At 35.5% G+C, this 15,408-nt stretch overlaps 1 long non-coding RNA gene across 1 annotated transcript; it reads left to right on the top strand.

Moving 5' to 3' along the window:
• Positions 1-3,425: 3,425 nt before the first annotated feature.
• LOC128550845 (uncharacterized) lies at positions 3,426-15,128 on the top strand. The gene is made up of 3 exons (XR_008368501.1): positions 3,426-3,558; positions 7,331-7,451; positions 15,045-15,128. It is a non-coding gene; the product is annotated as an uncharacterized LOC128550845 (long non-coding RNA).
• The last annotated feature ends 280 nt before the right edge of the window (positions 15,129-15,408 follow it).

Below are 15,408 nucleotides of genomic sequence, written 5' to 3'. Positions count from 1 at the left end.
GCTTCAAAAATGGACCTGTTATTTCTCACTTGCATTCGCCAAAAATGCTTTAACACATGCAAGATGAATGCAAATTGACAGTATTTCTTTACTTAATTATACTATACTTAAAAACCTTAAACATTTTTTTTTTCATTTTAGCTTAAAATTATTTACTTTAGCTTGATTGTGATGAAAGTTTCAAGCTTATTTGAACCATTCTCGAGTCCGCTTTCTGGAAAAACCAGTACTGGTGTCATATGAGAAGTCATGGTCGTGTCCACAGCGGGGCTCGAACCAAAGACCCCCGATTCAGCGGCCGACACTTTATCCACTAGATCACCGCTCCTTTTTTTTATTTTTATATCACTTTCAGATTCTAAATTATAGCATTATTCATCTACTTGCCCTTGTGTATTTTACTGCTTGCACATGTTTCCGAATTAATTTTCGCCAGCTGACAAAGTCATTTCCTCGAATCAAAATCAAATCAGCTGCCATAACTAAGTGAACATGATAAAGGACTTAAATGGAAAAAAATATACAATCATGGAGACTTAGTTTAAAGTGTGTCCTAAATTACCAGAGAATGCATTTTTATGTTTTGGCTTTATACTTGGCTCGAAATATTCTGTGATTTGCATTACCTTCGAGCTTTTACTTCATATAATTCTAGACAGATTAGAAAAAAAGGTTTAAAATGTCTTTGAGCTTAAACTGGACTGCTCTAAAATGATTGACAACACGAACAGTGCTACTCTCTTTCGTATGATTAGTTACATCGTAAAAGCGTATAAAATATGTTCGCATTTTAATGTATTGAATTTGACATTAAAGATACTACGCAGTACCTATTGGCATTTTAAAAAACCGTTACACAACACTTTCATTGTTTTTATTTTAAAAGAATGCTGACTGATGAGTACTAAAAGTTTTCACTTAATTTAATAGCTATTACTTTTGACTCATTTCTACTAAAGAAAGTAAAATGTATGTATGGAAAGAGCTATGCGTTTGAAAGTATTCATCGGCAGTGTGTAAGTTTTGTATCGTGTGTATGGACACATACTAAATCAATACGCACGAACAATTGCACACTGGCCATAGCTTTATCAGATCAAGTGGTTCCTACGTTTTTTTAACGGTGAGTTTTTCAAAGAACAGATGGAGAAATATAGCCGATTGTATAAATTTCCGGTCTTGTAAGTATGATTAAAAGGAATTTTATTCCGTTGTATAACGAATTGAATGAAATACGATGGGTGCACCCGGAGTGAAAATGTCTCCGTTTCTTGCTAAATTTGTGCCGTTTATTTAAACACTTCTGTACAGTCCGGGAGGGAATGAATTTTTTGTCAGTTTTTGACAATATCGCATCATATATAGTCTCTGTCCGGAACAAGAAATTATCCAAACACTTCTTATCTAAAGGACTACCTCTTAAAACAAAGCATGTGTATTTGCATAAATTTGTTCTGGTTTGTATTAGGAAAATCGGCCAAAAACCTAACGCAACGCAGTTTCGAGTGGGTTGCTACGCAACGCAATCGAGTAGATATCGTTCTGTGTCTTACTTGCAGAGTTATCCGTCATAAAAAGTCATTAGAACCTCAACAATGAATAACGTTAGAATAGTTCTATATCATTATACTGATCCCGCCATTTCTAATATATTACACTTCTACATTTTAATGTTCGCTTAACATTAGACATATTTTTGCGGACATTGAATATCGAACAATATCATCTACTTAATATTATTTAATAAAAACAATAACAAGTTAATGAGTGTAACACCACCACGTACTCCTCGTTTAAATGGGTCAACAGTGTTATTTTACTTACAAAATAGACTGGCCCGGTTTATAGGTTAGTCAGATACGTTATGTATGTTTTCATTATTTTTTAGCATAGATCGGTGGTGTAATGCTTCTACCCTTCAGTTTAGAAGCGTTCATGTTTACAAACACGTTTGTTTATTTTATGAGGAGTATGGTACTGAACAGCGAACCAAAACAATCACAAGCGGGTTAACTCTTTAGATCAGTATAGTTACATTTCACTCATTTTACTCCCTTAAAACAATGTCTTGCTATTTCATTACTGATACATTTGCATTTAAGCTGTTCGTACAAAATAAATCAAATCTGATCAATGGTAAAAAGTATTAATCAGTTGTCGGTATATGTTTTCATTCATATGCCTGATGTAGCGTTCATCTATTTTCAGAGAGATAAATCACAGAGAAATAAAACACAAGACTTTACTTGTCCGTAATCTTACGTACTTTGCCAAAAACATGAACACAATTGCCTCGTTTCAAAAATTATTTCAAAATTGGACGCCCAAACTTTAAAAAAGAACTTATACATTTAACTATTTTTTCTGACGTCAAAGATATCAATTGAGTCGACACGACTATATATATTTTCGCTGGAGTTAAAAGTATTTTAAATAAAAACCAGGATCTGTATTTTTATCAGAAGGCGAATTATAGTTAAACATGGGTGACTGTTCTGTTATAAGATGACAAAAAGATTGATATCTTAACATTTATTTTGATTTTCTGATACTCTTGAAAAGCAAATCGGTTATTTTTGTAGCAAGCTGTCGTAAAATGTAAATTAAGAATGGAATGCTTTTTTTTTGTGTGCGTTTATATGGGTATGAACTACAATGGAAAGCTTCTTGCTAATCATCCAAGAATCGCTAGCGCAATTCATGAATTTGCAAGAAGTCCCAGTGTGGTTTATACCCGTATAAACGCACAGAAAATAGCATTAAATTCTTAAATAAAGTACACATGTGTGCATACGTGTTACAACAGAATATATGCAAACTACCTAGTAGTAAATACTCTAAACTGCATAAGAACTGATCAGACTGCTGAGGACAAACTTTGACTTATGCATAGTTTCAAAACAGACAAAATGATGCAGCTATTTCAACAGATTCTTTTTTCATTCTTCATGTACATTTCGGTAAATTCTCTTTTAAATACTGTAGTTATAGGAAAATGTTGTATTCATTATACTGATTTCTAGACCAATGTAATTGCTAATAGTCATTGTTTGCCACCTGTTGCATGTTTGCATTGTGAATGCTGTATGTTGCATTTTAATATCACAATTGTCCTTGCCATAAACATTGATTTTAAAAACTTACAATTTTCATGAATTGTATCTCTATAATCTTAGAAATCAATGAAATGAGTCGCGCCATGAGAAAACCAACATAGTGCGTTTGCGACCAGCATAGATCCAGACCAGCCTGCTTATCCGCGCAGTCTGGTCAAGATCCATGCTGTTCGCTAACGGCTTCTCTAATTGCAATAGGCTTTGAAAGCGAACAGCATGGATCCTGACCAGACTGGTCGCAAAGGCGCTATGTTGGTTTTCTCATGGCGCGGCTCAAATGATGATACAGAGACAAGTCTTGTGACAGATGTTTAGGCTGAAATATAAAATTTAAATTCAGGAAACAATAATAAAGGAAATTTGTAGACGACATCAGTAATTAAATATTTGCTGGTTATGAGCATTTATTACATATGTGGATTCTAGGTTAAGAAAAATCAAGGTACGTATATTACAGTATTTCAAGGTATTGAGGTGTAGGAAGTGTAATTATTTCGTGCGTTAAATAATTTTGATTGATGTATTTTCCGGCAATAATGTTTTTGAAATGGGTGTCAAGGCATAAGAAGAAGGTAAGTGGTGTTGAAACTTGGTTTCTTTATACTGTCAGTGAAGCGGTCTTGAGTAGGTGCCTCGCAGCAAAATGACTCGGAAAGTATGTTCATAATCGTAAGTTTTCCATGTAGAACATTTATATGACTGAAATTCAGTGTTATACTATGGCAATGCGGATGACAAAGCCTAAATATTAATTTATGAATCTGTTCTTTTCGTTCCCGTTGATTCTCTTTTGATTATGGGATAGATGATTTATTTTTGTTTGAGCGTAGCGAATAAAGAAATAATGCTTGTAACTTCGTAGTTAATACAGACAGTTGTTTATCCTTCTAAAATTTACTAGTGATGGACAATTGCCATTAAGAAGATTGTTCTTATGGTCAATAGCAGTTAGAGTACATATGCATCTGAAATCATAATTATATGTAATTAGAATTTTAAATGTATTTAGATTTAAGGTATTAGAAGCGTAATAGAGTACATCCCTTTTGAAGAGTATTCAATTCCTACCATAAACCTACTTTTACTGCAATCTCAGGGGGGGCGTAGGTTAAAGCTCTACTGGGACCAGTTTTTACTTCTTTCAAGACTTATATGCCCCTTACTATTTCCTTCCCCTCTATCAATATTTAACATAAATTAATATGTACTTGTTGGATGTTTGAAGCAACCGTCTGAAATATTTTTCCGTTACAGCTTCTTTTTGTTGTCGGCCTACTATGTAAATGCGTGGCTCTGAAGCTGTGTTTTTGGTGCCCTGTGCTTCCGAGAAATCTACCCTTACTGTACAAAAATGGAAAAAAAAAATAATTTGATAAGCGATTTCTTGCTGTTCAAGGTAAATTTACTACATAAACAGAAGGGGTAGAGTTACACATCTTTAAAAATATTGAGTTAATTGCGGTAAAGTTCTCTATTTTGCTTTCACTCTTTAGATTATATATCGTGGAAGAAATTTAGGTAGGTTTTACGTCTGACCCAAGGTTATTTTTGAATGAAGTAAGCAAAATTCAAAATAGAAACACAAGATTCGACCTTAATTTTTTAATGTTGGAGTAAGAATTCTGTCTCATTAAATCCGTTTACTTGAGGCACCCTAGAAAAAATTGTATTGACATTTTTATTTTGTGTTTTATAATTGATTACCAATAGTTAGATGGTTTTTTTTTATTAAAATTAATGGTAAAATGAGTTCCCTGCAAACGTTTCAGATAGTGGCCATCACTTTGAAATTTGTCTCTACGTGAGCTTGAGGAGATACCATACGTTATACAAAATTTATAAAAAACGGCACGGTAAAAGTTGTTTAAAAATTGCAAAACAGTGCGAAACACGGTCACCTTTAAGAATATACCAAGCAAATGCCATTTTGTAAACATTACTATTAGGGATCTAATACCTTAAATAAATATTTACAATAGCAAGAGCAAGTGAAACAAGAAAAAAAAACGACAAAATTTAGAAATTTTGATAGTGAAAAGAGCAACAGCAGTCTGCCGTCACAAAAATTATAACAAAGTCAAGGACCAAGACAACAGCATACTCATATGCTATGACATTGTCCCTACCTCCATACCCACTCCTGATCAGTATTTTTTTTCATTGCTTCTATGGAGTTTTTAGCCTTTTTTATTTTTCATTTTTAGATTTTAAATGTTACTCACCTGAGTAACCTAGCATACCACGCTACGCTACTAAATGAAGTAAACAAGATGCAAACCGAAAAGCACCAGCTCTAGGTACAACTATAAGGTTTAATTTTAGCCTTCGTAATGGTCGCTCATGAACAAATGATTCAGGAATATTTGATGTGTTACTAGAAAACGGATTTGCGCATTCTTAACAGTGTTCCAAAATTGTTCACCAGTATCATCCTTTCTATGATTTACTAGTAGGTAACAAGTCACTTGTTACCGGGTTTATCTTATGTAATAGATAATTGACTGAATGGCTTAAAACTAAAATTTGTATAGAACGTTCCAATGTTTTCGTTTATGCTGGAAAATCTCGTCTTACACCTTACGTGTAAGATGACTCATGAATGAATATATGTTACTTTAGTAAAGTAGTACCTAAAAGAAACACATTCGTTTTATTTTTTTATTCCTTTAGGTTTTCTGAAGAGTACTGCCTACAAAAAAGAAATTAATCACTGGTTGTAGGTATAGATTGCAATATCCGGCACTCGGGTAATTGTTTTGCGTTAACTCTACCCCAAACCGGATATTTCCATCTGCACATACGATCAGTAAAGGAGGCTTATAATCTGACATCAATGTGACGAATTATTCCAAGGAAAATGGAAACTCGTTCGTTCTTTTATAGCACTGTTTTTTCTTCACTATTTTGTATTAACAAACTTGGGGGCACATGAAAATGATCCAGATAATGGCATTCACAATGTCAGTTGAACGGAAAACTTGATTTTAGAATGACACAACAGAAGTGCATTCACATGAAATTAAGTGTGAATTAATGGTAGGTATGTTGCTAACGTAGATCAAGGTCGACATTCTATATGAGAGATAAGGCCTGCGAAGTAAGGCACAGAACGGTATCCACTTGATTGAGTGGCGTAAACAAAACGACATTTTTCTAATTAGCTTTAATTTAGTATTCATCGTTCAGAGATCAAAATTTATAACTATTTAATATGTAAAATGTAAACCGGGACAGAAAATTTGCAAGAAGTACACATCTGCAAAAGTCTCTAAATTGTTTGTAGCGTGTGTAAATGTTGAGTTCTGCTCAACTCGGTGCTAGAGGGCGTGGACGGTAGCATTCATTTTCACTACGCGTCCATGAACAGGCTCAATCATACCGAGCCTGCAACATTTTCGTTTTTGTCGTGTTGAGCGACCCGTGGAGTTACCATTTGTCCCATTTTGTTAAATTTTATCTTTACTGTATTAACCTTGAGCAGACCATTATAAAAATATCCCTAAAATTCAAAATAGTTCCATGTCCGTTTTCATCTTATTTGATAGCATTTGTTAGAATAGGCATAATTGTAGATCTTATGTGAAACGCATTTGTTATTTTACAATGAAAATTAGTTTGAAATGCATGAAACAAAACAAATGAGCCGCACCATGAGAAAACCAACATAGTGCTTTGCGACCAGAATGGATCCAGACCAGCCTGCGCAGCCGCGCAGTCTGGTCAGGATCCATGCTGTTCGCTAGCGGTTTCTCTAATTGCAATAGGCTTTGAAAGCGGACAGCATAGATCCTGACCAGACTGCGCGGACGTCGTCAATTCAAATAAAGTAAATCTATCTTAAGGTCAAGAAGGCGTAATTCAGTGCCATCTAGCGGAACGTTAAACATTACGCTTGACGACGCCGCGTCTTTGCTTTCTAAGCGTTGACGGTAAACAGCGTGTATGCTAAAGCATTCAATCAACATCCAGTTTTTATCATATTTAAACAATTAAATATCTACTTGTGGTTCAACAAAAGGAGATAAAACCACTGCCTACTTCAGATATATTTTATATATATTCTTTCCATCAAAGCTAGAATGAACGCCTTGAAGCCAAACAATATTTAGTTAAGTTTAGAGTAAATATATGGGTTTTTTATCAGCGTTCGACGGTATTCATATTTAACACTCAGAAAAAAAAACTTCCACCGAAATGCCTTTTTGTCATTGCAGAAAAAACAACAATTAAAGATGGAAGAAAGAATGATACTCTTCTTTAGTGTGGTATTATTTACACAGATGGCGTTCTCGGTACCAACGCCGCAGCATCACGGACCCATAGTCCCTGCCTCAGGTTTGTTGCTTCGCACTTTAGTCTTCAGTGCTATTTAATATAGCTGATAAAATTGTGCGATTCGAAATTCCCCAGTCATAAGTATCACGTAAATTTATGAATTTATGAATACTGTTACGATGCCCTAGGGTCAGAACATAACAGAACAGAACAGAACTTTTTTTATCATCCGCGGAGTGATATAGTTCCGCGGAGTGATATAGTTGTGGAGTTGTCCGTTCGTCCGTCTCTCCGTCCGTCCAAAACCATATTTATGACATGGTTTGGAATATTTAATTAAAACATGGCAGAACTGTTAACTGCTGTAGGGAAATTGCTATCTTGCAAGTTTCGGTCAGATTGCATGAGCAAGACAAGAGTTATGGCCCTTTGTATATGCATTATATAGTGGTTTATTCCATTTTTGTCTGTCCGGAATCATATCTCAGACATGGATTGATGGATTTCAATACAACTTGGCAGAAATGTTAACTACTAAAAGGCAATAAAGACCTGTAAGCTTTATTTCTGTTGGTCACAGAAGACAAGATAAACGACCCTTTGTACGTATATTATGTAGTATAGTAATAGTTCATTTTCTGTCCGTGCGGAGTCATATCTCAGACATGGTTCAATGGATATTAATAAAACATGGTAGAAATTTGAACTGCTATTGGGCAATGGGGCCCTACAAGTTTCATTTAGATTGGTGAAGGAAAACAAGATTTATGGCTCTTTGCAATTATATATAGATAATACTTCTATAGCATTTTTGTTACATTTTCTGTGTGTCTTGAGTAATATCTCAGAAATTGTTGCTTAGGTCAAGGTCAAGAACATTGTTACTAAAATAAAAATGTGGTTTTCTCACGATAACTTCAGTTAGGAATGAAGTAAACATACCAAACCTGGTAAACTGGCACCTTTCACTGAGACCTATTTTTTTTTTTGTTTTACTTTTAGATAGCTTAGGTCAAGGTCATTGTTGTAAAAGTGTCTTAAATTACGACAGCAAGGAAGATCTTTTCAAGCGTTTATTGATATACATGTATATAATAATAATGTTTTTTACGAAAATCTGTTACATATAATAGTTATTATTAAACGAAACCTTAAACTGTGATAAGCAATAAAGAGTTATCCACTCTTCTTACATCCTTCTTCAATTACAGAAATTTTCAAAAGTTAACGCGTCAGTATGAGAGATTCTTAATAGTGTTTAAACATGACGACTAGATTCATTTGAGAAATGTTCGAAAGTTCACGGGGATTATTGTGGCCCTTAAACACTCAGACTCGAATCAATTAAAAATTCAACACTGGTAATCTCTTAAGTATTTACTCTGTCGGGTTACCCTGCCGCTGCGTGTAGTTGTTACACACTGTTTTGAGTTCTGTTCAGCATCCTTAGTCATAACACTATGTTCTTGATCAATTAGCTGTTGTAGTAACAACGTTCTGTTCAGCATCCTTAGTCATAACACTATGTTTTTGATCAATTAGCTGTTGTAGTAACAACGTTCTGTTCAGCATCCTTAGTCATAACACTATGTTTTTGATCAATTAGCTGTTGTAGTAACAACGTTCTGTTCAGCATCCTTAGTCATAACACTATGTTTTTGATCAATTAGCTGTTGTAGTAACAACGGTCTGTTCAGCATCCTTAGTCATAACAATATGTTTTTGATCAATTGGCTGTTGTGGTAACAACGTTCTGTTCAGCATCCTTAGTCATAACACTATGTTTTTGATCATTTGGCTGTTGTGATACTATGGGTTGTTCTGTATGCTGACTAGACACCAACGGATTTATCACATTTTTATAAAAGGTAAGTATATTGGTTGCTCGGCTGACTTACGTAAATGTCTACGATTACGAGTAATGGAAGTTTGCGAGTCTGTTTTAACTGGGTATGAACAAATGTTCATCTTTTCTTCAACAAAGCCTTTTCGCCATGGATGTCCAGACTCATGGGGCTGAATTCTAACAGAATCACCAACTTGTAGTTCGGGCAGACTATAACTATTCCTATTGTAGTAATATTAACGCTCTTGTTTGACCTTGTGCTCATTCCTTTCCTTTATCACCGTGTCAGTGTTTGTTACGGCAGGTTTTCTTTCTGATACTGGTAAAATCGATCTTGTATGTCGGTTCATCAGCCTTTGAGCTGTTCTCTGTGTTGGTATATCTTTCCACTCTAAGAATGCAAGGTATGGGTCTGTTTTAGACTGTTTCGACTTTATCATAATGTTCTTAGCGGTTTTCACATTATTTTCCACTTTTTCGTTACTCTGAGCATAATATGGGGATGATGCTTCCTGGCGAAACATCCACTTTCTGGCGAAAGTTCTGAAGTACTCAGATGTACACTGTGGTCCATTTTCATTAAAAACACATTCTTGAATGCCATATCTACTGAACTGAATTCTTCATTTATCAACAACTGCTTAAGATGTGGTGGTTTCTAAATAGCCAATTTCAAAGAAAAGGGTAATAATCTGACATTATGAGATATGTTATCCTTTCGAAAAAAGTAAATCTATAGCCACTTTTGCAAATGGCCTCTCTGGAAATTCATTTTTCACGAATGGTTCCTTCGGTTGTGCCGCTTGATACATGTTGCAGGTCTCACATCGTGATACACAGTACTTAATTTCAGCTGTTATACCAGGCCAGAAAATGCAATCTTTGGCCCTTCTGATGCAACCTTCAATTCCAACATGTGCTTTATGGATTCGCTGAAGAATATCTTTCCGCAACATGCTTGGTATCACTATTTTTTCAACGTCTTTTCAACGTCTTTTGTGAAGACAGTTTCTTCGGTGTCCGTAAGCGGTTTATGGTCCGATTCAACGTTCACCAGGCGTCCATATGTGTACTGGAGGAATCTTTCCAAGCCAAATATCACACTCAAAAGCTCTTTCTCGATTTGCGCATATTTTCTTTCTGTCGCCGTTAAGAGTTCTACTCGCCAAAGCTATAGGTTTGCCTTTTTATGTAACTGCAACTCCTAAACTGTACTGACTACTATCAGCTTGCAAAACTAATGGCTCATTTGCATCCTAATATTGAAGAACAGGTTCACTTTTCACTAGCTCCTTGATACTTTCAAAGGCCTTCTGGTGTGATTCGGTCCAATGAAACTCAACATCTTTGCGTGTGAGATTTCTTATTGGTTCTTAGATCTCTCATAATTGCGGAAGGAATTTTACCAGGAACGAGACGAAACTTAGGAAACTTCTGACACTGGTTAAATCGAGTGGTGGTGGCATGTCCCTTATGGCAGTGCATCTTTGTGGATCTGGTTTAAGGCCCTCACTTGTGATTAAATGGCCCGTATATTTCACTTCTTTCTGCCTCGGCTTTAACTTGTCAGGATTCAGTCTCAGATTTCTGTCTCTACACTTTTGCATTAAGTTTCTACATTTCATGTCATGGTCCTTTACAGCTTCTTTCTCTGTTTCTCCCTCCCCATAAACTAATATGCCATCTGTGATGCTGACAACACCGGGAATTCCTTCAACCACTTCAGTCTGGCGTTGTTGGAATTCTTCACTAGCTGAACTGATCCCAAAAGGCATGCGTGGTCAGCGGAATCTACAGAAGGGTCTACTGAAAGTAGTCAGGTAGCTACTCTCCTCGTCAAGCTTAACTTACCAGAAAATCTTAGCATTTTTCAAGTCTGGTGAAATTTCTTCGACAGTAGGGATCGGGTAATGACTTCTCTGCAGAAGCCCATTTAAGTCCTTTGGATCAAGGCATATGCGCAACCTATCTGGCTTGTCAACAACAACCATGATGGTGTGATCATTCCGAGATTTTGCAGTCTTTCCAACTCAGATTTAAGTTTCTGTTTTATGGCAACTGGCACACTTCTAGGAGGTTGAATTGTTGGAATTGCTTACCTCAGTAGGTAAGAGCGTTGGTCTACGGATCTCGGGGTCGCGAGTTCGATCCTCGGGCGGGGCGTATGTTCTCCGTGACTATTTGATAAACGACATTGTGTCTGAAATCATTAGTCCTCCACCTCTGATTAATCATGTGGGGAAGTTGGCAGTTACTTGCGGAGAACAGGTTTGTACTGGTTCAGAATCCAGGAATACTGGTTAGGTTAACTGCCCGCCGTTACATGACTGAAATACTGTTGAAAAAACGGCGTTTAACCCAAAACAAACAAACAAACATCAGAGTCAAGTTTCATGTGATATTCACCTTTCCGGGAAATATGCCCGGATACTCAGCTGTGATGTTTTCAACACAATCCAGCTTTGTGATATTTTCGTACTTTACTTCAATTAGCTCCATTGCTTGAGCTGCCTTTGACCCTAGTGTCGGATTGCACTTTTCATTGTCTTCGACAATAAAGTCACTTTTGTATTTTTTTCCATTCTTTTGGGTTCATAATTTTCAGTCTAAATGTCCCAACTGATTCGGTTGTTTCTTTGCTGTATGTGCATAGCTTCTGCTGTGTTTCTTCCATCATCACATTTGGCAATTCTTTCAAATCTTTTAAACTTAAGACATTGCATGATGCGCCGGAATCTACCTGGAATTGTTTTGGTTGTTTGTCTACTAACATGCTGTAAAAGATGTATGACTTGTCATTGCCAGTGCTCAGCTGTTTTATTTCAAAATAATCCTCATCAGATTCTGGCTCAAAGGTTTGAATGTTTATCTCCTCAGTATCTAAGTTATGAACACTCGTTTTCTTTTTAAGGCATATGTTTTGGAAATGATTCGCAGATTTGCAGAAGTTTCACACCGCACCATAAGCTGGGCATTCTTTACAACCGAATTTATGTTTCTTTCCACAGTAATTGCATGATTTCATGTTCCGTGGATATTTCATTTTTTCCCTGTTTTAGTACTTTGACTCTAAGCTTGTGTGCTTGTTTATTTATTTTGGACGTGCCCTATTGTGTCCATCAGTGTTAACTGAAATTTGTAGTTGTTCTATGCTTTTTATGTTTTCCTTCGACATTTCAGCAGCTCGACAAATTGTCAGGCAAAGCAAAGGATTAAAATCAGTTTCCCTAAATAACCCTTCACGGAGACTCATATCATGGATTCTGCACACAATCCTATCTCTCAAAAAGGAATCTGAGTGTACCGAAATTGCATGTATGTGCCAACATTTTTAAATCATTTACATATAAATAAATGTTTTCATTTGGCATCTGATTTCTCAAGAACGATTTGTAACGTTCAACAGTCTCACTTTTTTCGGGTTACAATAAGCATCGAATTTAAATAACACATCCTTCAGTGTTCGTTTTGTTTCATCAGTTTCATCGTATGCGAGTGTCCCATATATTTCACGGCCTTTTTCACCGAAATATACTTGAACATTTTCACTTTTTGGGGTTCTTCTTTCCCCGCCATCGCCAAATCGACGTAGAGCCCAAATTCGTCTTTCCATTTTTCCCAGTGATTTGCCAAATTCTGGGCATCGAATCTAGGGGCTGCTGGTGGATTTAGGCGTTCCGAGGTTCGGCTTCTGACACCATGTACAAGTGTCTTAAATTACGACATCAAGAAAGACATTTTCAAGTGTGTATTGACATACATGTATATAATGGTAATGTTTTTACGAAAATCTGTTACAAAATAATAATTATTATTAAACGAAATCTTAAACTGTGATCAGCAATAAAGAGTTATCTACTCTTCTTACAATTGTTACTTAATATAGAAAAACATGGTTTAGAATAAATAGCTTTTAAAAAAATCTGAAATTCAATTGCATTCGAGTGCTTTTTGCAGGCAGAGGGTAAAACGTTTATTCCGTTTATTTCGTACCAATTCAAAATAACCACACCCTTCCAGGTGCTATTCGTTTCTGAGACAGCTGATCATTGGACTTGAACATTATGAAAAATGGAAACTTGTGACATTTTGTGACACATATTTTAGGGTGGGGGAAGGGGAGAGTTAGGGGGTGGGGTTAGAGAATATTCTTTAATAAATCAGCTTGTATTATATCATGTGTCGAAAAATGCTGTTGAAGAAGTTGTTAGTTTGTTAAAGATTTCAGGATGTTTTTTATTGTTTTATGCCATAATGTATGCCGCTAGCAAAAGTTTAGGGCAACTACACTTTATGTAAAGTTTTAGCTTCTCATTGAACTTTGAAATACTGTTATTATTTGCGTGTTTCATCATTTGTTAACTAAATAATCTTATGTAAGAAATAATTATATAAATAGAAGTAAATTTATCTAAGGTAACTGTCCTTATTGACATTGTACAACATAGCTTTGAATCATAAAGCCACAAGCAAGCGGCCATTGTTGACATTCGAAATATTTTTATTTATCTTCTAAGCGGTTTTAGAAGTATTTTACTTCATAGGTTGCATGTTAAAATTGAAATATCTTATAATAAATATACTGTCTGTTATGAGTGTCACTTCTGAGAGATATGACATCGGTACAGCAATACATTTCTAGCATGCCCGAAACCTCACAAGATGTTCGGTAACGGTGTAATGTCTATTGAACAGAATTGTCGGGAAAAACATCGATATTTTTAATAATCACGTTTCGTCGAGCTATTTTTATGCGTCGCGTCTTAAAATTTCTCACGTAAATTGTTCAATATTGCATAAAGTAGCGCTCACAAATTACATAAAAGAGTGCTTATGAATGACCGACGAGAAGACATATAGTTGTGATCTAGGACTGATCAGTGGTTCATAACAATAATAGTGTCAGGTGTGCATTTTCTGGGTTGATTATGACGTTAATTATAAATTACAAATTTGTATTGCTTTCTGATCATACACAATAACATTAAGTCAAAATGGGAAGTCATTAATTATACCATACTAGAATCAACGTCAAGTTAGAATAAACTAACTAAAAGAGCAACAAACTAAGAGACATATTCTAAAAGCTTCTCTGATGGAAACGGTGACATGTAAACCAATATTTTCCAAAATTTTCATTTTTTTAAAGATAAAACTTTAAAAAACTATTGTTGTGTGTGATGAAATGTCTTTAATGCACACGTATAAAAACTTTCTCTTTTGAAAATGCATGTGTACTGTGGTGTTAGTATCCGAAAAGTAGTATATTTCAATGTAATAATGGCAAAAAATGTTTAAAGTTGTATCTGAAAATGTTGCATATATATATTACATGCACCTTTATATTAGATAATGTATTTCTAATCACAACCATTTTAGTTGCCGCTTTCTATATCGACACAATATCTTTGCTTATAACAACAACAAAAATATATCATATGCGAAGCTAATACCCATGTCAATCTGCTTCTGAACCATAATCAACCAGATAAGATGAAAGTTCAGGAGTCTTAATTTAAATAATACTAACATTTTCAACTCTGTGGTACATTTTGCCGTAACTGCTCTCATTTCATAATGTACATAAATAGTATATGTATACCATCACTTCTTCAAAGTGGTCACCATTTCCCTTATTACACAACATTCTCAGTAAATCAACCTAAGCGAACGGGTTTCGTCCTGCACCCAAAGAAAACAATACTCCCTGAAAATCGAGTATATTTTAGTTTTTTCCGGTATTGTCCGCACTGTGAGGATCGTTCTGTATATCATTGTTATCTCACGTATTCCTATTCATTTTACAGAAGCAGTTGCTTCCAATCCCAAGCAAGTTCTTAAGTTGAAGACGTTTGTTAAGAGGTCGCTCTCCAAACTGAATGTCGTCTACAGTAAGTATAACGTCTACCCGGAGTATCACGTCTATAACCGGTTCAATGTTACTTCGTTCGGATGTTTATTTCAGCTAGCTTATCGTTATTTGATATCGTAGTCATTTCACGATAGTTTCAGCGTGCCGCTACTTCCATCCCTTAAGAATGGCAAATTTAACCAAGATCCACGGAGTATCGGAAGTATGCGTACAGCTACGTGCAAAAATAAGCGCGTCTCGATAATAAGGCACAAAATACTTACGAAAATTTACAATAAGCCGCGACTTATTTTCGGGAT

The sequence above is a fragment of the Mercenaria mercenaria genome, chromosome 18, assembly GCF_021730395.1.
Source record: "Mercenaria mercenaria strain notata chromosome 18, MADL_Memer_1, whole genome shotgun sequence".
In the NCBI taxonomy this organism is placed as follows: Eukaryota; Metazoa; Mollusca; class Bivalvia; order Venerida; family Veneridae; genus Mercenaria; species Mercenaria mercenaria.
Note: the sequence above shows the minus strand (reverse complement) of the source record. Positions and strands in the feature narration are given on the sequence as shown.